Source organism: Octopus bimaculoides, chromosome 10, assembly GCF_046866305.1.
Source record: "Octopus bimaculoides isolate indiv1 chromosome 10, ASM4686630v1, whole genome shotgun sequence".
NCBI lineage: Eukaryota > Metazoa > Mollusca > Cephalopoda > Octopoda > Octopodidae > Octopus > Octopus bimaculoides.
Window position 1 is genome coordinate 63,662,212 of NC_142937.1, and position 22,500 is coordinate 63,684,711.

Here is a 22,500-nt window from a genome sequence, read left to right on the forward strand (position 1 = left end):
ATCCATTCCATGTGCGTCACAAATAGTCATGTATGAAAAAAAATCCCGTGTGAAGGGATTACGGTTTAACCATCTAACTTAGAGGTATCAAATATAAATTATACAAGAATAAGGGCAGGGAATCGTCAATTAGTAATAGAATTAATAATTAACAATTTTGCCAAGTAGTTCAGTATGAAAAAACCTTTATCGGTAAAATCATTTATCATCATAAATATACAGGGATTAGCATTGAGTTGCTTCTCCAACATACTGAAAATTTAGAAATAGATTTTACCGATAAAGGTTTTTTCATACTGAACTACTTGGCATAGCGATTCAGAAATGTCTCGATTTTTAAAAGTTGCCAGATCTTTCATCCACAAAGTTTGTAAGGAGCTAGAGACTGAAGATGGAAACGTACCAAAGAATAAAAAGCATTCTAAACCCTCTGAAATCATCAGAACACTTGAATTTATCCAGCAAGTTCAAAAGGTCATTGATTACAATCTCAGAAAATCCATGAGGTCAATTGCAAAAGATCTCCATGTGTCAGAAGGAACAGTCAGAAATGTTGTCCACGGAGACATCAGATATATGTCGTATATATGATGAGGAAAGGTCAATTTGTCAGAAAAAAAAAACAAAAGAAAATCACTACATCACATCTAAAAGGTTCTTAAACAAACTGAAAAGTCCAGCAGAAGATTTGATTTGGTACTTCGACTAAGATCAAAAAGTTAACAGAAGAAATGACAGCTGATTATGTGCAGACCCTTCTGAAGTTCCAAGTGTTATGCATGCAAAATTTACTGCAACTGTCATGGTTTTAGGGGTTGTCAGCAATGAAGAACATGTAATGTCTCTTTACTTCTTTCCGCAAAGCTTCAGAGTTAACTCTGCCTCCTACATTGAGGTTCTGGAAACAATTCTTAAGCACTTGATAGACAGCAATGGAAGGGCAGATGTGTTACAGTAAGACGCTGCACTATCACACATGGCTCTAATAATACAGGAATGGATGGTTAAAATTTTTCATTATCACATAACCCTTAAAATTTGATCTAATTTCCCAGATCTCAATCCATTGGACTACTACATGTGGAGCATTGTTGAGAGAGAGGTCAATGAACTCGCCCATGATACGAAAGATTCTTTGAAAGCTGTCATAGTCAGAGTAACGTCAAAAATGAACCAGGACCACTTGATTTGAGCATGTAGCTGATCTAGATCTCATATAGAAGTAGTTGTTGAAGCTGAAGGTGGCTTTATTGGATAACATTATAGAAAAGAAGGTTTTTTTTATCCTCATAGCATTTTTTGATAATTAAAGTTATTATCTGTTATTATATATATTTGTTTTTTTTTATAAACATAAATCTGTCCTCAAATATTTTACGCACCCCGTACATTGAGTGTATGTGTGTTTATATATATATATATATGGTGGTTTTTATATATATATACATGTATATATATATATTTATATATATATACATGTATATAAGTTTGTCTGCTTTTGTGTTTGCCCTCCAGCACAGCTTGACAACCTGTGTTGTTGTTGTGTTTACGCCCCCCCCCATCCTGTAATGTAGCGGTTGGGCAAAAAGAGACCGACAGAATAAGTATCAGGCTTAAAAATGGGTTGTGGTCGATTCATTCGACTAAGGCAATGTTGCAGCATGACTGCAGTCTAATGACAGAAACAGATAAAAGATATTACATTGGCGTAGGCGTGACCATGTGGTAAGAAGCTTGCTTCCCAACCACGTGGTCGGGGATTCAGCCCCACTCCATAGCACCTTAGGTAAGTGTCTTCAGACTGAAACGAGTAAAAGAATGCAGGTAATATATATATATATATATATATATATATAGTAAATAGACACCCGGATTCAGCTAAACTGGCTAGTCTAATACGTATAATTGCACATGCGCTGTCAACGTATATTCAGTAATTCCTAGTTGATTACGCCGTGTTTTGGTTAGCGTGATATTTAAGTGATACATATAATCTATTTAAATAAAAATGTAATTTTATCCTCCTTGTGAACATTACATTGTTTGCACCTCAAGTTTTATTATTTAACTATGGAGAAAAAAAGTGAAGTAAAACCTGCTTTATGAGGCCATAAAGCTGAATAATGGGGAAAAAAAAGTTATATTGTTTACTCACTAAAAAATATTTTGTGACCACATACACAAAATATCCGTTTTAAACACTATAACGCAGAAAATAGAGGCTTTATGAAGAAAAATGAAAATGGGCTGCGTACTCCTTCGACAAAAGCGCCAGCAACGTTACAAAAACTTAGTCTTCAAAGCAAACGGAAACCTCCCACGTATCAAGGACGTGGTACAATTCGAAATGGATTTATTTAAGCTCATAAAATAATAAGAGAGAGTCATAACACCAACTTTTTCCAGTGTACATTAACCCGATGTTTGTCAACCTTAGGATATACAAACTATATTTTTCAGTCATTGGATTATGGCCATACTGGGGCACCGCCTTGACGGATTTAATTGAACAAATCAACTTCAGTACTTATTTTTCTAAATTCCATTAAGTGACGAGGGTGTAAATAAAGCAGCACCAGTTGTCAAGTGGTGGTGTGTGACAAAAAAGCACCAAGACAATGCCACACTCGCATGTATATATATATATATCACGTGATCACGTGACTGACAAGACTATCAGATGTTATTACACATCGCTGGTCACAATGTCTTCGAATGATGCCGCCCCGCTGGTGAGGAGGCCATCATTCCTTGCTGATCGAAAGTGGGATTGGAGCACCCTGAAATGAAGTGTTTGGTGCCAGAACACAAGGCGTCACCCGATCTGTGAATCGAACCTACGATCTAGCGATCGTGAGTGCAACAGCCTCACCACTAGGCCATTCGCCTTCACACACACACACACACACACACACACACACACACACACCACAGGGGCACACAGGCACGCACGCAAGCGCACCCACGCACGCAAGCGCACTCACGTACGCACACACACACATATATAGATACATATATATATATATATATATATATATATATATATATATATGCATACAAACGCGCGCGCGCGCACACTCACATACACACGCACTTCCATTTTCCGTCTACCAAGTCCTCTCTCAAGACTTTGGTCGACCCGGAGCTATAGTCAGAAGACCCTTGCCCAAAGTGCCACGCCGCTGTTAGACCGAAACCAAAAGCTTGTAGTTGAAAAGCAAACTTCTTACCACTCAGCCACAGCTGCGCTTATAATATTCTTTCATTCTTTTACTTGTTCCAGCCATTCGACTGCGGCCGTACTGGAGGACCGCCTTAAGGGGTTATAGTGGAACAAATCGACCCCGGGCTTATTCTTTCTAAGCCTAATATTTATTCTATCGGCATCTTTGAACGAACCGTTAAGTTACGGAAACGTAAGCACACCAACATCGGTTGTCAAGCGATGGTGAGGTGACAACCACAGACGCAAAGACACATAGACATAAATATACATATATACGTATATGCAACGGGTTTCTTTTCAGTTTCCGTCTACCAACTCCACTCAACCCGAGGCTACAATAGGAGACACTAGCCCAACGTGCCATATAGTGGGACTGAACTCGGAATCATGTGGTTGGGAAGCAAACTTCTTATACACAGCCATAGCTGCGCCAATAATATGTCGATATGCGAACGAGGTATATTTATAGCAAATTGTTATTAAACAATGTTGCTATAATATATGAGTAATCAAACACAATTAGACACAAGATCAGCAAGTGTTGAGGCCGACTACTGGGTCTATTATATTTAAGTGTGTAGCCTGGATATTTTAGCTCGTTGTTTATTATGTTCTATGTATTTGTGCTTCATTACTTATATGCATAAATTGTAGCATCGTTTAATAGGAATTTGCAATAGATAGTCCTATTTAGTTTACATTAATTGGGTTCACACTCCTATTTAGTTCGCATAAGTGGGTCCCCGCACCATTTTCATCCTAAGAGCATAGTCATTAAGACAATAACACAGCAAAGTACACGCGCGCGCGCGCGCACACACACACACACACACACACACACACACACACACACACACACACACACACAAACACACACACACACCAATGAATGCAAAATGTTACGCAAAGAAGTTTAAAGGGGAATTTTGATATAGCGCTACTGTCTAGGGATTTAGTTATACTGAAAGCAAATCGAAACGCAGATTTACCTAGTTAGATATTGCAGTTTTTCACTCGTCCATTTGAAAGGTTATCTGGAAGCCCTAGGATTAAAAAAAGATTACTTTATAACTGGCACAATTATCAATGGTAGAACAAATGCGTGGGATTTATTATCATCGCTAATGATAATTCCTTCTGGTTTAAGAAACAAAAATAAAATTTCTGATATATCTTTCGGCAGCAACAACAGAGTAGAAGCTTCCAATCTTGTCGAACAGAGCCTTAGGATCAATTTAGACGGCTATGTGAAGCTGCTGGAGACTGTGGTCAATCCTTGGCTGGAGAGGGTCTCTGGTAGAAAGCCATATGTTTGGTTGGAGGATTCGGCTCCTTGCAGGGGCGTAGCTAGGGTAAATGGCGCCTAGAGCAAGCATCAAAATTTTCCCCCTCCACTCAACCAAAAAGTGGGACTGTGTATCGTAAGCAATTAAAACGTATGGAATATTTTCATCAACAATGTCTCAGAAGGATTTTGAGGATCAGCTGGAAAATGTTTGTGAGTGACGATGAGGTTCTTGGAAGAGGGAAATGCTTCACTATTGAAGCTTTGCTATTGCAGTACAGATTGAGATGGAATGGACACTTAGTCAGAATAACAAACAGAATGCCTAAACAACTTTTTTATGGAGAATTGGTGACAAGTAAGCGTCCGTCCCACAAACCAAAGATGAGGTACAAAGATTGTCTGAAGTCGGGGTTGAATAAGATAAATGTTCCAATTGACAACTGGGAAGATTTAGCGCATTGCCGAGGAAAATGGAAAAAAGTTGTGTATGAAGGCAAAAATGAATTTGAAAGGAAGAGAATGGAGCATGCAAAGATCAAAAGAAAGATGAGAAAAAGTGACAGGAATGATGTTCTAATAAACATTAATGAACGTGATGATCTTACATGTGATGAATTTGGAAAGATTTGTCTTAGTAAGGGTGGGCTAAAGAGCCATATGAAATTACACATTGCACAACCGCACATTGATTATAGATGGACAGATGATTTCGAATGCATACTCTGTCATAAAGTATGCAGATCAAAAAGCGACTTGAAAAGGCATAATAAAGTCCATAGAGCTGTAAACTATACAATCATCAAGTTTTCTTGCACTAATTGTCAAAAAGTATGCAAGTCTTTGGCAGGTCTCAAAAGCCATATTCGTGCAGTTCATCGATGGTATTCTGGGGCATAAAGAAATCAAGCAATGGCTCTACTTGAAATCGAGTTGGCAACCATCATATTTGTGTGTGTATGCTTGTCTTTGTGTTTGTTCTGCCTATACCACTCGAGGACTGGTGTATGTATGTATGTATGTATGTGTTAGGATCCACAATGAGCAGAACTTAACTGCAGGTATTGGTAGTGCAAATCAGAGGTGCAATCTGTGTGGGTGTTTTTTCAAAACATTTTCTGGTTTAAAAAGCCACATCAGACGCCATGAAGGGGCTAAGGTGTAGGTGCAGGAGGTGGTCAAACTCTGTGTAAGGAGTAGACAACCACCATGTATGTATGTGTGTATATATGTATCTCTATATGTATGCATGTATATATGTTTGTATGTATGTATGTGCGTATGTGTGTATGTATATATATGTTTGTATGTATGTATGTATGTAGGTATGTATGTGTGCATGTGTGTATATATGTATGTCTGTATGTATACATGTATATATGTTTCTATGTATCTATGTATGTGTGTATGTGTGTATGTATATATTTTTGTATGTATGTATGCATATATGTATGTGTGTATGTATATATGTTTGTATGTGTGTATGTATATATGTCTGTATGTGTGTATGTATGTATGTATGTGTGCATATATGTGAAGAAAGAGATGAGAGACAAGGCAGATAGAAAGACAATGTACAAATAAAAATACAGAAAAGTACAGATACATAAAATGATAATTAGACAAACACACACAGAGAACCACACACACACTCACACATACACACAGGATGTGTGCGTGTGAGTGGGTGTGCGCGCGTGCGTATGTAATTGGTAGAATATAAGCAAATAAATTCTTGTATTTTGATACCTAAATATCGAAGCATTTATGTACATACGTTTGTATATAATATACATAATCTCAGAAACATAAGCATTATTATGCTAATCATATACCACCCGACTTCCTCGCCGTTAGTTAACTTCTGGACTGGTTAGCCTCACCTGTTTATTCCAGTTACTCAAATAACCGACCTCGGTTTTACAGTTAAACGATGCCATCTCCATATCCGAACTATTATATGTCGGCTGCCTTTGTTTAAATCACCAGACGACGTAAGCTTTATGGAACATCGAATGACCACCAGCTCATGAGAGGCGTGGCCATTTGGCTCTACTTAACAGTCAGGTTGAATAACCAGCTGTCTGGAGGAAATGAAGAAGGTTGTCTACCTAGTTCCTTTCTTTTTTCTCTCTCTTCGTTCCACTTTCTTGGCATTTTCATATATCGACTCCATTTCAGACAGTTTTCGTCCAATTCCAACATGATTTCGGTATTTCTATTATGTGTGAAATCACTCATACCATCCCTCACATTTCCCCCCCCCCCTCTCTCTCACTCCCCCTTTCTCTCACTCCCCCTTTCTCTCACTCCCCTCCCCCTCTCTCTCCCTCCCCCTCTCTCCCTCCCCCTCTCTCTCCCTCCCCCTCCCCCCTCTCTCTCCCTCCCCCTCTCTCTCCCTCTCTCTCCCTCTCTCTCCCTCTCTCTCTCCCCCTCTATCTACCCCCTCTCTCTCCCCCTCTCCCCCTCTCTCTCCCCTCTCTCTCTCGGCTTTCGTTCAACTTAAGAATATCTCTATCCTGATTATGTAAATTCGGACTCAGAGTTATTGATAGACTGTAAAATATCACCGGCGTTTTGCTTCAAGAATATTCAACATATTGTTAAACATCCAGAACGTGCGTATGTGAGTATGTGTGTATGTGTGTGTATGCGTCCAAGTGGGTGCCGCTCAGTGGATATATATATATATATATATATATATATATATATATATATATATATATTACGCATATAATTAGGCACGCAGTCGCACAACCCCTCTTCCTTTGTACATAAACATACATATGTATGTATGTATGTATGTATGTATGTATGTTTGTATGTTTGTATGTATGCATGAATGTATGTACGTACGTATATATGTCTGTATGTATGTGTGTGTATGTAAGGATGTATGTATGTGTATGTATATATGTATATATATGGAGCTATCTATTTATCTATCTATCTATCTATCTATCTATCTATCTATCTATCTATCTATCTGTCTGTCTGTCTGTCTGTCCGTCCCTCCATTCGGCTGCCTGTTTGTCTCTCTATCTATCTATCTATCTATCTATCTATCTATCTATCTATCTATCTATCTATCTATCTATCTATCTAACTAACTATCTATTCATATTTAAGCATATAGATAGAAATATATACAAACAAGTACTTTTCAGGAAATTTGAGCATTAACGAGAAAAATGAATATTTAAAATGGTTTTATTGTTCTTCGCAATAGGTATGGAAGCGGTGTTTTATTTCAATGCGTTAACGGTGTCGCTAATTTCTTGAATGATTATTGTGGCTTAAGAAGTGTAAGAGTACAGACAAATGGGAGAATTCTGCTTATAATTCAAAATATTTACTATGATATTACCTGAGCCCATTTGTGTTATGTTCGGTGTAGTAAGAAGTTTGCATCCCAACCACATGGTTTTGAGTTCAGGTCTACTGCGTAGCACTTTGGGCAAGTGTCTTCCTCTAAAGCCGCCAGAGGCCGATCAAAGCCTTGTGAGTGGATTTGGTAAACGGAAACTGATACATTCGTATCTCAAATGCGAACATAAAAGGCCGGATATTGTTGTTTGGGACAGAGTGGCAAAGTTATGTACCATCATAAAGATATAGATATCTCTTTGAAAATCAAAGAAAAATAGGATATCTACAGACAACTGCTTCGAAACCTCCAGCTTCTATATCCAGACTATGAATACATATCCATACTAATAATAATTGGAGCACTAGGTTTTGTTAGTAAATGCTTAAAGGAGAATCTGGATAAACTGGGATTTTCAGAAAAAGAAATTGACCGGCTGATTCGTACATTACAAGTACAATATGTGAGTGAAACAATAAAAATATGCAAGATTTTTCTCAAGTTCCAAATGTGAATTTGTCAGTGTTAACTACATCCCAAAGCTGGAGTCTTGTATCTTTGTTGGAAACCGGCTCCTTCCCCAATGGAAGATTTATAATAATTAAAGAATAGAAGAGACATACATACACACATACATACGTGTGTGTGTGTGCGCGCACACGCGCGTATGCATGTGTGCGTGTGCGCTCATTGTGTATCTTTGTGACTGTGTTTGTTCAACACCAATGCTTGACAACGTCCCTTAACGTAGCGGTTCGGAAAAAAAGGAGACCGATAGAATAAGTACCAGGCTTAGCAAAAACTATACGTCCTGGGTTTGACTCGTTCGGCAAAACCCTTCTAGGCGGTGCTTCACCATGGCTGCACTGAAACAAGTGAGATATAAGTATTAAAAGATAAACGATATATATCTTTCATTGCAAATGCTAGTGCTGCAATCATGGACAAGAATTCTGATCTCACCATTGTCTAAAAGGCTATTACTGATGCAGTCCACAAAGCGGAGAAGGCGTTGACTCTACAGATGAGAGCAACTGTCTTTCCAGAGTTCTTAGTTAAAGTATGTCTCTGGAATGTTGTTTGGACGAGTAACATGTAGCAAAAAGAGATGAAACAGAAAGGAGGGTGATCCGAGAGACCCGTGAAAATGAGCCAGTTTGATATTGTGAGGAAGATTTATGAAGGCAGGTGTTAACGCTTCGAAGGTCATCACAAAGAGGTGGGTTCAGCAGAAAGAGCATAATAGCCGAATAACCAGCAACAAGCTGTTTCTCAACAAGCAGGAGTGCAGGGATGAGCAGTGGCTCACGCGAATACGTTTTGTATTTCATTCAGAAACCAAGTCTACTCAGTTTACTGAGTGACTGGAATGGTATGTAACCCTCGCTGTTTTGAACTCCAGCATCAGACTGTACTCAGCAATCGTTTGTTGGCACCAGCGTCAGTAACCATATTAATTAAATCAGCCAACAAGAGGATCCCTTTTCGTAGCTGCTGAACCAACTAGAAATAGTAGTTGAAATCTCCCTCAGCGTTTTTTAAAGTATCACATTAAGATACTGTCGTCTAGGGCACACTAAGCCTTAAAATAGATGGGAAAGTTATAACTCGAACGCTTTGAGACATACATCTATACGATCGGGGTAGGCGTCAAGCTAAACAACAGCAACAACAACATCAAGAGAAAAGCATACAAGAAAGAAGATAAACTATGCAAATAAATATGCTGAGGTATACACAACCTATAATTTTGGGGGAACAGTAGCACAAATACCTGCTCCCTCTTTCAATCACTTTATCTTTTATCCAACGCTTAAAAGGAAAAAAAAGTTTCTAAGGAACTTGTGGCTTGCCAACATAACGTATCAACAGAACTAGAATAGCCTTAAACGAAATAATTTAACTGAACTGAAAGTATTGAATATTTTGTTGCATCCATACAATTTTTTAATCCAAATTCCTGTGAGAATCAACTTTACCTTTTATTCTTCTGGAAGTAGAAGAAGTTGATAAAATAAATATCAGTTGTGAACCAGGATTAATTCAATAAATTAATCTGCTTTCTTACAAATGTGCATATTTGAATCAATATAAAACTTTAAAATGTATTTAATGATTTACCATTTAAATGACGACCAGTGTGTGAGTATTATGTAAGAACGAACATGATTATAATGATAAGCGCCATAATTCTTCGAGTGTCTTAATTAGACATCGTAATGATTAAATTTTGCGTCTATGTTCACCTGATGATAGAAATTATATGACAACCAAGATAATGCGTGACAATTTGTCTTGTTTTTACGTATTTATATTAAATTTCTATCTGTTAGATATGTTAACGCTTAAATTTTCATTTATGCTAGCAGCTCAATGCGAGATGCCTTCAATTAAGATAACACAATTCTCAAAGGAATATGTCCAGATGTTTCTTGAAAAGTGGAAATACAAAAGATGTGTATATAAAAGGGGGACGTTTTAATCATACTTTTCTAAAGTAACCTCTAAGTTCAACTACTTGCAAAAAGACTATCCATTCTCTGAATCCACGTAGTTACTTTCCCGCTTCGTCAGCTTGAATACTCAATAAGATACTTACGATATTTATATAATGGGCTCTAATGTAAATCACATGCAGCTTAGAAGGTTTCTAGCCATGACATTAATAACGAACAACTGGAGATTGTATACAGACTGAACGGCTGTTGGTTATGAGTTTTGGTTAAGTTAACTGTGGCTGTTTCTTCTTGAAGTAGCTGCGTGATGGTTGTACATTAACTGGTCTAGCCTGTGTGTCTGGAGTGATTGTGATAGACTATTAATAAGAAGAGACAGGTAAATTTAATGTAACTATTATTTATTGCAACCGTTATAAAAAAATACATGAGAAATGTCTTACATATTGATAAGTAACTGGTTTGGTAATTCATGGTTTAGCTCTATGTATTGGGCAGCGTAGTTCTGAGTTCTGGGCAGCGAAGTTCTGAGTTCTGGGCAACGTACTTCTCTCCTGCTCTTTCTCACATAAATTCTAACTGACATCCATTTTAAATATAAAACCTTAAAACTGGGAGACAGACAAACCTGAAGCAGGTATGAAGTAAAAAGAGCATGTTATTGAGGAATTCGCGAATGGTGACTGAAGAACTTTGACAAACCTGATTTATTGATTGACCGACGCATTAATCAAACAGTCGATTGCTTAGATGTTAATGAATTTACTAATAACAATGGTTTCAAATTTTGACAAAAAGCTTGCATTTTCGGGGGCGGGGTATGTCGATTACATTGACCCCAGTGTTCAACTGGTACTAATTTTATCAAGCCCGAAACGATGAAAGGCAAAATCAACCTCGGTGAAATTTAAACTCAGAACGTAGCGACAGGGCTAAGCATTTTGCCCGGCGTGCTACTTTAATAATAATAATATTAAGGCATGCTGCCTTAATAATAATATTTTGCCCGGCTCGCTGCCTTAATAATAATAATAATAATAATAATAATAATAATAATAATAATAATAATAATAATGATCCTTTCTACTATATACACAAGGCCTGGATTTTGTGGGGAAGGGGACAGGCAATCACATCGACCCCGGTAGTCAGCTGGTATCTAATTTATCGACACCGAAAGGATGAAAGGCAAAGTCGACATCGGCGGAACGTAGCGGCAGACGAAATACCGCTAAGCATTTCGTCCAGCGTGCTAATTATTCTACCAGCTTGCTGCCTTAATGATGATGATGATAATAATGATAATAATAATAATAATAATAATAATAATAATAATAATAATAATAATAATAATAATAATAATAATAACGAAAGAAGTGAAATGAAACCAGCACGTGTGTTTATTACTGTCTGAATAAGCCTCTCAAGACACGCAAAAAATACAAATTAATCAATTTTAAATTAATCTTAAGTAACTAAAATTTATTTACTCAAACATTATAACAACAATGACTTCACATGTTGGAGAGGATACATTTAATTGCTTTCTGTGAGTGATGATTCCAATGAAATGGATTCCACCGACAATTTTACGTCATCAGTTCGGTTTATAAATGTACCTCATGTTCTTCACATTAACTGACTGTTTGAGTTGCTGTTTTCTGATCTAAGCATTTAAAAGGCTGTGAAAACTTTGAGGACACCTTAACTATGAAGCATGATATTTGTTTAAATAAAACAACTGTAACATCAAATCTGAAGTTTTAGGAAAACAACGGCATTCAACAACACTAACAAGAAAGTATCAAGCAAAAAAGAAAAATAAATTAAAATTAAAAAAACAACAACAACAAAAAAATCAGTGGTATTAGTGATAACGATAAGTCTAGAAGCATCATTTTGCAAATTGCGAGCTATTCGAGTCTTTATTGAGAGACGCATCTTACTGCAATTTGCTGCCAGGAATGTTAGCATTTGCAATCTTGCCTGCAACTGAACAGGTGAAGATAAATATATAATGCCCATTAACGTGAATCATTTCTGTAAAAGTGGAATGAATACAATGGAGATAAGTTCTGCTTTACTATTCCAGAAACAGCAGCCTATCACTAGATGCACTAATTTCTTGTTTGTATTCCTCACTTCACAGTGAAGCGAGTAATAAAATTTCCTTCTGTTTAAAAACCATTAAATTTAATGGACCATGAAACTGATAGCCAACGGAGGTTGGGAATAGAAGTCGATTAAATCTATCGAAATCTATCAACTTTACTTATTTTATCGACCCGAGAGGGTTGAAAAATAATATTCGGCCCTAGTGGGATTTGAATTCGCATCTGTGACGTATTGAGCCGGACGTAATAAATTATCTAGCCACACTGCTCTGCAATCTTTGCCGTCTCCACAACCATTTTGTCAGAAGTTAGGTATGAGAATCACAGAAACGAAAGAAAAAAAAGAGGTAGAAGAAAAATTAATTTTCAAACACTCTTGACGTGGTTTACACATTTGATTTTCCCGATATATTCGCTATTTGTCTGTGTGTTAATTAGCCAGGGAAATTCTTCTGTCGTCTACGTCTAACTCTATGGCGGATGTACCATGTATTCTGTTAAACATAATGATTCGTATGGCATTATGTCTTCAACGGTTCACAATACTTGGAGTCATTTCTACTAACAAGAATGCTGTGGCTGTTAATACCTTTATCTGCTCCTAAAGCGCATGCAGTGCTAAGAAGATTCGTTCGGGATTCTTAAAAGCAATCTCTTTTTGCCTGGAAATTGCTGGGTGGTGATACCATTATCACTTCTGCTTTCTTGAAGCAATAAATAATTGACTGTGATTGATTGGTCAATAGGATTTTATTTTATCAGTCTCGAAAAAGGACGAGAGACGAAGTTGATATCGGAAGGATTCGAACTCAGAACATAAAAAGCTAGAATTAGATACAACAAGGTATTTTGTCTGATATTCTAATGATTCTACCAGACTAAAACCTTAACTGAAATTAATGATATCAAAATATCAGTTTCAAATTTTAGCACAAGGCCAGCAGTTTCGGGTGAATGGGGAAGTGCTCGACTGGTGTTTATTTCGTCGACTCCGAAAGAATGAACGGCATACTCAACTTTTGAACTCCGAACGTAAAGACGGACGAAATGTCACAAACATTTTGCTCGGCATGCTAACGATTTCGCCCGATCACCGCATTAATGTTATCGAAATATCATTTCATAAAACATTTTATATTTGTTTGACTGATAACGGACATGAGACCAGCCTGAGAATAAGAAACCTTATTGGTTTTTCTTCAGTCTTCTGACTGAATCAGTTTACAATATTATCTCACCATCTAGTTACTTGAATTAACATCCAGGAAAAATGTGACGCAGAACATGTTCATTACATGAATAAGTGTTCTTTGCTTTACTCATGTACCTCTAAGAATATTTTGCATAGTCAAAAGGCTATACCCAGCCATGTGATTACTCGAAAGACCTGACGGTATTAACTCCTCTCGTCTGACATTGGTTATACTCTTGGGTGAGAGAAGAAAATCTAGTTAATATTTGCATGTATGAGAACAAAAAATTCTAATCAAACATTGTGAGTTGCAGGCACTTATTTTTCGACCCAAACAGAATATCAGCTCTGAGAACTGAATATCTATCTATCTATCTATCTATCTATCTATCTATCTATCTATCTATCTATCTATCTATCTATTTGTCTGTCTGTCTGTCTGTCTGTCTGTCTGTCTGTCCGTCCGTCCTCTCGGTATATATGTATATACAGAGAGAGGACAGACCGATAGACATACAGACAGACAGACAAAAAAAAAAGAAAATGAAAACCAATAACAAAAACAGGATTTAAGAGTCATCTATATGCTGTTATTACTCACTTAACTAAGGCGGTGAGCTGACAAAATATTTAGTACGCTGGGGTAAAATACTTAGCGGCATTTCGTCCCGAGTTCAAATTTTCATTCTGAGTTCAAATGCAGCCGAGGTCGACTTTGCCTTTTATCCTTCCTGGGTCGATAAAATAAGTACCAATTGAGCACTGAGGCTGATAAAATAAAGAAACCGTTGAGCACTGGGTCAATGAAATCGACTTACCCTCTACCCCCAAATTGCTGGCATGCCCACTACCCCAAAATTGATGGACTTGTGCCAAAATTTGAAACTACTATTACTCACTGAACCGTCATGAGGATATATCTCTAGTTACGCTTGGAATATATTCCAAAGTTAAATTTATTTAACTTACTGCTCAGCTGGAGTCGAATACGGAACGAACACTATTCATGAGGAGATCAAATCTTGAGGAAACAACCGATGATATGAATCGAGACTAAAATGACAAAATCTCTTTATCTAGTGAAGAAAAATGTTTTCATAATGACAGGCCATGGAAAGAGTGGTAAGAGAAAAAATAAGCAGATAAAATAAAATATCGGGCCGTAACGAAATTTCTAGACCCAACGATCCTTTAGACCGATTCAGGCTATTGTGTCCACTTTCAAACTATTGTCGATATATCGAGTAATTGAAGTCAGTCTCTGAATTACTTGATAGACCAAACTTTCAACACGATGGACCGTTTGACAGTGACTGACTGCTCTAAAATGTGCTAAGTCAATTACTCACCCAATGATTCGAAACGCGATTGTCACAATCTGCCCGGTGCACTATTCACACTCCAGTTCGTACTAGTCTCGGTGATACATAACTGATGTAGTCTCAACTGTTACAGAGTTACTCATCAACCCATTTAAATTCTAATTGACTAAAAGTATTTTTAATATTTTTGATTTTATAAAAATTTTCTTTTGTATGTTACAAGGGCGGTGACAAGGAGGCAATTATAATTGCGTCGAGTCAAAATAGAAATATAACTAGAATTTAACTTGTATTGCTGATCACTGAACGACGCATGTCTTGAAATTTACTTCAATAAAGCGATTAGTGATTAGCAAGATATTATTTGAGCCATAAGAATGATTTTTTTTTCTAAATGTAAAGTGTATTATTTAGGGTATCAATTAGAGAACGCTAGGCTGGTTATTATCAGTGCGAATATTGAAATTTATACAATCTTTAGGATAAGATCAGAGAACAGCTAATGATTAAAAGCAACAGCTAGGATAATTTTATACCTGATATCCAATCACAGTCAAAATGATTAAGAATTAAAAGTATTAAATATGAAATATTCAATTTAACGTGCTTAAATGCAAAACAATTATATAAAGAGGTGTTTTCGCACAAACACACACACACACACATACACACACACAAACACACACACATATACTTACATACACACACGCACGCACACGTACAAACACACACACACACACATACACAGATGCTGACACATATATTATACATGACTAATATGGTTTATTAATGAATTTATATCTGCCATCACCCAGCCACTTTTCTTGATTCATGGCAGCAATTATTTGTATGACTTCCACAATTACATTGGAACCAGTAAATATACTTGAGATGTTGCATTTCATCAGATACTTGGTCTGTCTATTTTGTCAGTCTCTCTCTCGTCTCTCTTTCCGTCTGCAAGAGTATGTATGTATGTATGCATGCATGTGTATCTATCTATCTATCTATCTATCTATCTATCTATCTATCTATCTATCTATCTATCTATTCACGCACACACACACCGCACATATACATGTTTATATATATGTACACAGTTAAATATATATATATATATATATATATATATATATATAGGTACACTCAAACAAACATACATGCACACATATATATGCATATACTGTAAGCGCAATAGATTACAACTGCCAGATTATGACTATATATATATATATATATATATATATATATATATATATATATATATAAACACACTAGTATGTGTGTGTGTGTGTGTGTGTGTGTTTGTGTGTGCATACATACACACATTCATACATATACAGATATCATAGTTTGCAAATGAAACAAAGAGACAGTACTCAATCCATATTGTAAAGTAAATTGTTCATTCCTACTGAATATACATGCGTGTATTTCTAAGTCAGTATATGAACTAAAAGAGACCAATTGTTCTTTCAAAGATGTCATGCTGAAAACTCGACCATCTCTAATTTTAAACATTTTTCTCCTCCCACTATTTCGAATGTACAAATCTTTTTTGTTACTATTGACGCGTGGTTGTATACAGTCATTTTCTAAACTTCTAACATCTTCAAATGTTTAGTATTAATATTCAAAATTTTATCATAAATTTCGGCTTTCCACCTTAGAACGTACCGTAAGCTGTCGGTCACGCCTAGCGCTGTCTGGTTTGAGATACTAGATGAGGAAAGAATGCCAACGGTTTTGCCTGAGGATCACTACTTAAAAGAATCAGTCGTCACATTCTGACCTTTGCAAGTCTATGAAGGAGAAAATTTACTTTTTGAATCAAGATGGCTTCTACAATCTTCCTACACCTCGTTGCTATAGATTTTTCACTGGATTTTAAGATTATTTACAGTGTTTTTATATTTAGAAGTTCGTTGAGTATATGTGTAAATAGTGCGTTTGGCTCCTCACTTTGAAGATATAATTCAGTTGTCTACTGAGATTCGTACATATTTCGTTAATATAAGAAATATTTTGACATGAGCAATCGTTGTCTCCCTTTGTACTTGTTACTCCACCGTCTGACGGCTGATATTGAACATAGATGTACTTGCCGTTGTCGCTATGTGTTAAATGTATTTTAAGTTGTAGGAAGTTGTCGTGTGTGTGTGTGTGTGTGTGTGTGTGTGTGTGTGTGTGTGTGTGTGTGTGTGTGTGTGTGTGCTGCTTTGGAACTTGGCATACAGATGCTGCTACTAGCTTTGATCTTATATATTGTATGCCTAAATCTAGTTATTGATGGAAGTTTCTATAGAGTGCATTTTCTTTCGCTAACATTTTTATAATACTTTTGTTGGTTATATTCTGTGTAGATATTTTTGTTATTTTCGTAGTAAACCTTGAATCAGATTTCTAGTTCAGATATCCTTTCCCGTTCATTTGTGGAAGATTCCGAGGAAGATTGTGAGTTCAAATTTGAGAAGTCCATATATCTTTTTACCTTCTATGTGATTTGTTTATTATTAAACTGCGGCCATGCTTCGGCACCGTCTTGAAAAAATGTCAGTCAAATGAATCGAACCTATTACTTCAATATTTTTTAAAACCTGGTACTTATTCTATCGGTTACTTATGCCGAACTGTTAAGTTACGTGAACGTAAACACAGAAATACACACACACACGCACATACAAACACACACACACACGCGCGCAGATGCATGTGTGTATCATGTGCTTCTTTCCGTTTTCGCCCACCACATCCAATCACTAGACATTGGTCAGCCTGAGACTATAATACAAAATACCTGCGCAAGGTGCCCCGCAGTGGCACAGAACCCGAAAGCATGTACTTGGGAAGTGAGGCTCTTACCATGCAGCCACGCCTATATATATATATATATATATATATATATATATATATATATATATATATATGTATGTATGTATGTATGTGTGTGTTTGTGTGTGTGTGTGTTTGTGTGTGTTTGTGTGTGTGTGTGTGTGTGTGTGTATAACAATAAATATCCGGACTTTTGTCATAGTAACGAAGCTAAAGTGATCTCTGTTGTGCATGTTCACCAAGTTTTAATGTTCTAGCTCACTTCTGCTGTTTATAACAGTGCTTGGAAGTAACGTGAGTGACGTGTGACCGTCGCATGAACCATGACAGAGAAAGATATCTGTTCAGAGGCCTACGCAAAGTTGTAGAGAGTGTATTGAGAGGAGTGTTTGAACTGCACAAAAGTGTACGAATGGTTCAGACGTTTACAAGATGGCCTAAAAAATGTCAATATTGACGAACGTTCTTGGAGAACTCCAACCAGCAGAACTGAGAAAAACATCGCAAATGCGCATATAAATGTGGGAAATCATCGAATCACCAAACGTGAGTTATTAGAGGATGCTCAGCAGATTAGTTACGGTTCAGTTCAGTCCATCATCATTGAAGATTTGGGTATGTGACGTGTATCTGTAAAGTTTGTGCCAAAACTGCTTTCAGCTGACCAAAAGAACACTCGGATTTCAGTTGCACAAGATCTCCTTGATAGTGTCGAGAACGATGAAAACTTTCTGAAAACTTTGCGTAGGCCTTTGGGCAGGTATCGCCAAGCTTTTTGCAAAATTTAGTGCAGATTCTCGACTCATCTTCTTCTATCATGGTCAATGCGACAAACACACTCTACACACGTTACTCCCACGCATTGCTGTAGACGGAGGAAATGAGCTTTAACGTTAAAACTTATTGCGCATGTGCAGCAGAGTTCAAGGTGATTCTGTCCAAAAGGGCTTTACTCTCTGTGCTTTAGCTTCGTTGCTATATCAACAGTCCGAACACTTATTTGTCAGACCGCGTATACATATATATATATATATATATACATACATATATACATATATACAACAAACAAGATGAGGACAAATATCCGTCAAATGTAAATAATGTAAATAATGTACATAATTCCTCATCTCTTAAATATAGAAACTGTAGAAACTGTGCTAAGTGCACCGATATCAGAGCTGATAGGACAACTAAGTCGTAAGGTTGGGTTATTAAAAAAAAATTGGTTTGTGATCTTTTAGAATAAAACGAGGTTGTTTGGGGTCAAGAGGTTCAGTCTTCATCTGTAAGTCATATTTCTCCATAATTTTCTTAGCGTCTAGGTTAGCTTTCCTGATAGCACTTTTACCAATAATCCCATAATTCTTTTGTATATCTTTCCAAAGCAATTCTAGGTAGTAATCCTTGGTAAGTCTGTATATGTTTCCTGTTTTATCAAATTGAACCAGTAAACCATCGATGTTGTGAATTTCTTTGGTGATATTGTGAAGATATCTCAGATATTTATTCTTTAAGGGTGAACGATGGAATTTAACATACTTCACAATAGACCAAAGATCGTCTTCAAGCTGTTTCAATCTTGTTTTAGATTCCACTCTGTAACGAAGAACACTGTCTCATTCTTTTCTCGGAGAACTCTCTTGTAAACACGTTTAAAGAACGCGTTTATCGTTGCAAACATTGGCAAACATTACCTTTAGTTCCTATAAGTAATTTCTACCAACCTATAAAATTCGACTTTTATCTGTCTTCTTGCATTTCCACTACATATATCTATTTACACGCCTTTAAGCTTTATTTCCACTCATCGATCGCATTGTGTTTCTCCACTTCTGTTAATTTCTGTTAATTTCTGTTAATTTTCTGTTAATTTCTTTCTTTTTCCTCTTTCTCTTTCTCTAAATTGCCTTTGACGTTAAATCTATTAACGGTTTTTTAAAAAATTAACTTGCCAGCGTTCCCTTCATCATATACGTGGTATTTACATTCGGCTAAAATGGCTCATTAATGTGTTTTGTTTCTCTTTTTTCCCTGGTTTATTCCAAAATTTCCTCTCATACCTACAGATGTTCGATTACAATTTAAGGCACTTCAATCTCCAGTCAAATTAAGTTTTGTTTATTTCAAATTAACAAATCTAAGGGTTAATCCCTCGAAGTAGTTCGATTTCATCACTCTACTACATACTTCTCCCACGGTCAACTCTATGCTGGTTGATCACGAGTTAGACACCAACAAAAACTTACACCGTGAATATTATTTACCCTGAGGTGCTTCAAGATTGAGAGATTTTCAATTCTAAATTCTATTATCATTACAATTTGGATATTTTATAACAAAATATAGATATTTTGAAATAATTATGAGAAAATATTTTTATATTTATTGTTTACTAATCTCAATAAGAACAGCAGTAACCCGGGCAACGCCGGGTAATTCAACAAGTATATATATATATATATATATATATATATATATATATATATATATATATATATACTTGTTGACAGAATGTTGTAAGGCCTCAGGTAAGTAGGGAAGGGGCAGTATTGTCATCTCCATACTGCATTTCATTCACTTTGTTGGTGCTGGTGTAACACTGGGAGTGCAGTCATGATAGATTAAAAAGTCCTCCATCAAAACGGCACTTGATTTCTATGCCAGTATCCAAATTTGACATGTTAGTAGTTTCTGCAATTGTTAAATTCTAGGTGACAACATTTTACCGTATTATAATATTCCAATATCTGAAGACATTAGGTTTCGCTGGTGTGTGCACATGACATGAACACATTTCACACACACACACACACACACATACACACACTCATGCACACACACACACATACACACACTCATGCACACACACACACATACACATACGAAGGCACGACACACACACTCATCGTACAACCATCACCTGGATGTGATCCACCATTAGCGGAACCTCCAATGAATGTGTTCAACGTTGCCCTTATCTTGGTAGACTCTTGTCTGTCCAATGTACATCATCAAAGTATATAGAAAACAGGAACCAAGCAGCATACTCAGCGTTTTTGGAAGATCTCCAGTGGGGTCGTTGGGAGCAGTAGTCTTAGCGTGCAAACCAAAATGATTGTGTGCAATGCTATAGTTGTGTCTACCCTACTGCATGGGTGTGAGACGTGTACCTTGTACACCATGACTTGTAAAAACTTGAACAACTGAATCAAAATAAACTCGGGTCTACTTTGAACATCGAATAGGAAGACTATGTTACCAACAGTGGCGTACTATAGAAAGCATGACAAATTATCATCGTAGCTACAATCATCAAATGGGCAGGATACGTGGCTCGCATGGGGTAAAACAGGTTCCCAAAGATATTCCTACTTAGGGAAATGAACAATGGGAGGCCCTCTGCGACGCTATATAGACCATTTGAAGGAAACTCTGAAGAATATTGGTGTAGATCAAAATTCCTAGGAAATGACAGGAATTTGTTCACGTCATGCCCACAAACCAGCAAAATATTTAGTTATTAGAATGTCACAATACGGTGAACTGTGAATTTAATTATTAGAATGTCATAATACGGTAAACCTAGAATTCAATACACTTAGCCCCTCACCCGGAACCTGCTAGCCTTATGCTAAAATTTGAAACCAGTATAGTAAGTCCTCGTATACGTTGTTTTCATAGAAACAGCCAAATATAAAAAGTGAGCCGTATTTATAAATGTCATTCTATTCGATCAACTTAATCACAAACTTTGTGTTTCCTTGAATTCAATGAATAAGTTACACAAACCATTAATATGTATTTCTGTATTTTTCTTTTTTTTTTTATATACATTCCGTATCATTTGACAGAGAAATGGTTCTACATGCTTCAAACAACACAAATCTTTTGTCAACCGGGTATGATTTCTTAGTTTTGTAATTAAATATGAGTCTTCGTATGATTCTCTTAAACTATATTTCTTGAGCCATTGTATATTTATCAAAAAATTGCTTTTGTTCTTTCATATATATCAAAAGAAAAAAAAAACGAAAACAAAAACAAAACAAAACAAAAGTAAAAAAAAAAAACCCAACCCAAAACAAAAGAACCCCAGAAAGATTCATGTGTTTAGAAGGTATGTTAATATCAAATCATATTTTTCAGTTGAGTTGGCTTCAGACTTTTATTCATCAATATTTGTTAGAAATAAAGAAACTGGGCAGTTGATTCATAGCCAAAAGCAAAACTAAGTTCATATTGCAAACAAGATTTGTTGCACTCACTTACTTTTTACTTGCAAGAATGTTAAATTTGTACATTTTCATTCATTTTCCGATTCCTGTTACTGCATGCAGATTCTGCTGGAAGAGTTTTTATTTCAGTTTATTTTCTGCCATATCTTTATTGCAACAAACTTAACCGTTTATTCAAGAGGAAGATTTGTCAATTGTATGGAATAAAAAGAAGGTAACTAATATTTTGAAAATAACTTTAAGAAGATACTTGAAACAAAAACTGAGTTACAATAGTCAAGGTAAATTCTTATTTATAACAGTTTAAATCTGGCAATAATTTAAAGAAAAAAAAAACTTTTTAAGGCCTTCTTTTATATTTATTTGTATTAATTTTATATGAAATAAATTATTCGCGAAAATAGAAAACGTTGGGTCATTCATGTTTGATTTTACGAACAAATTACACATTTTCTACAATTATCTCAACAA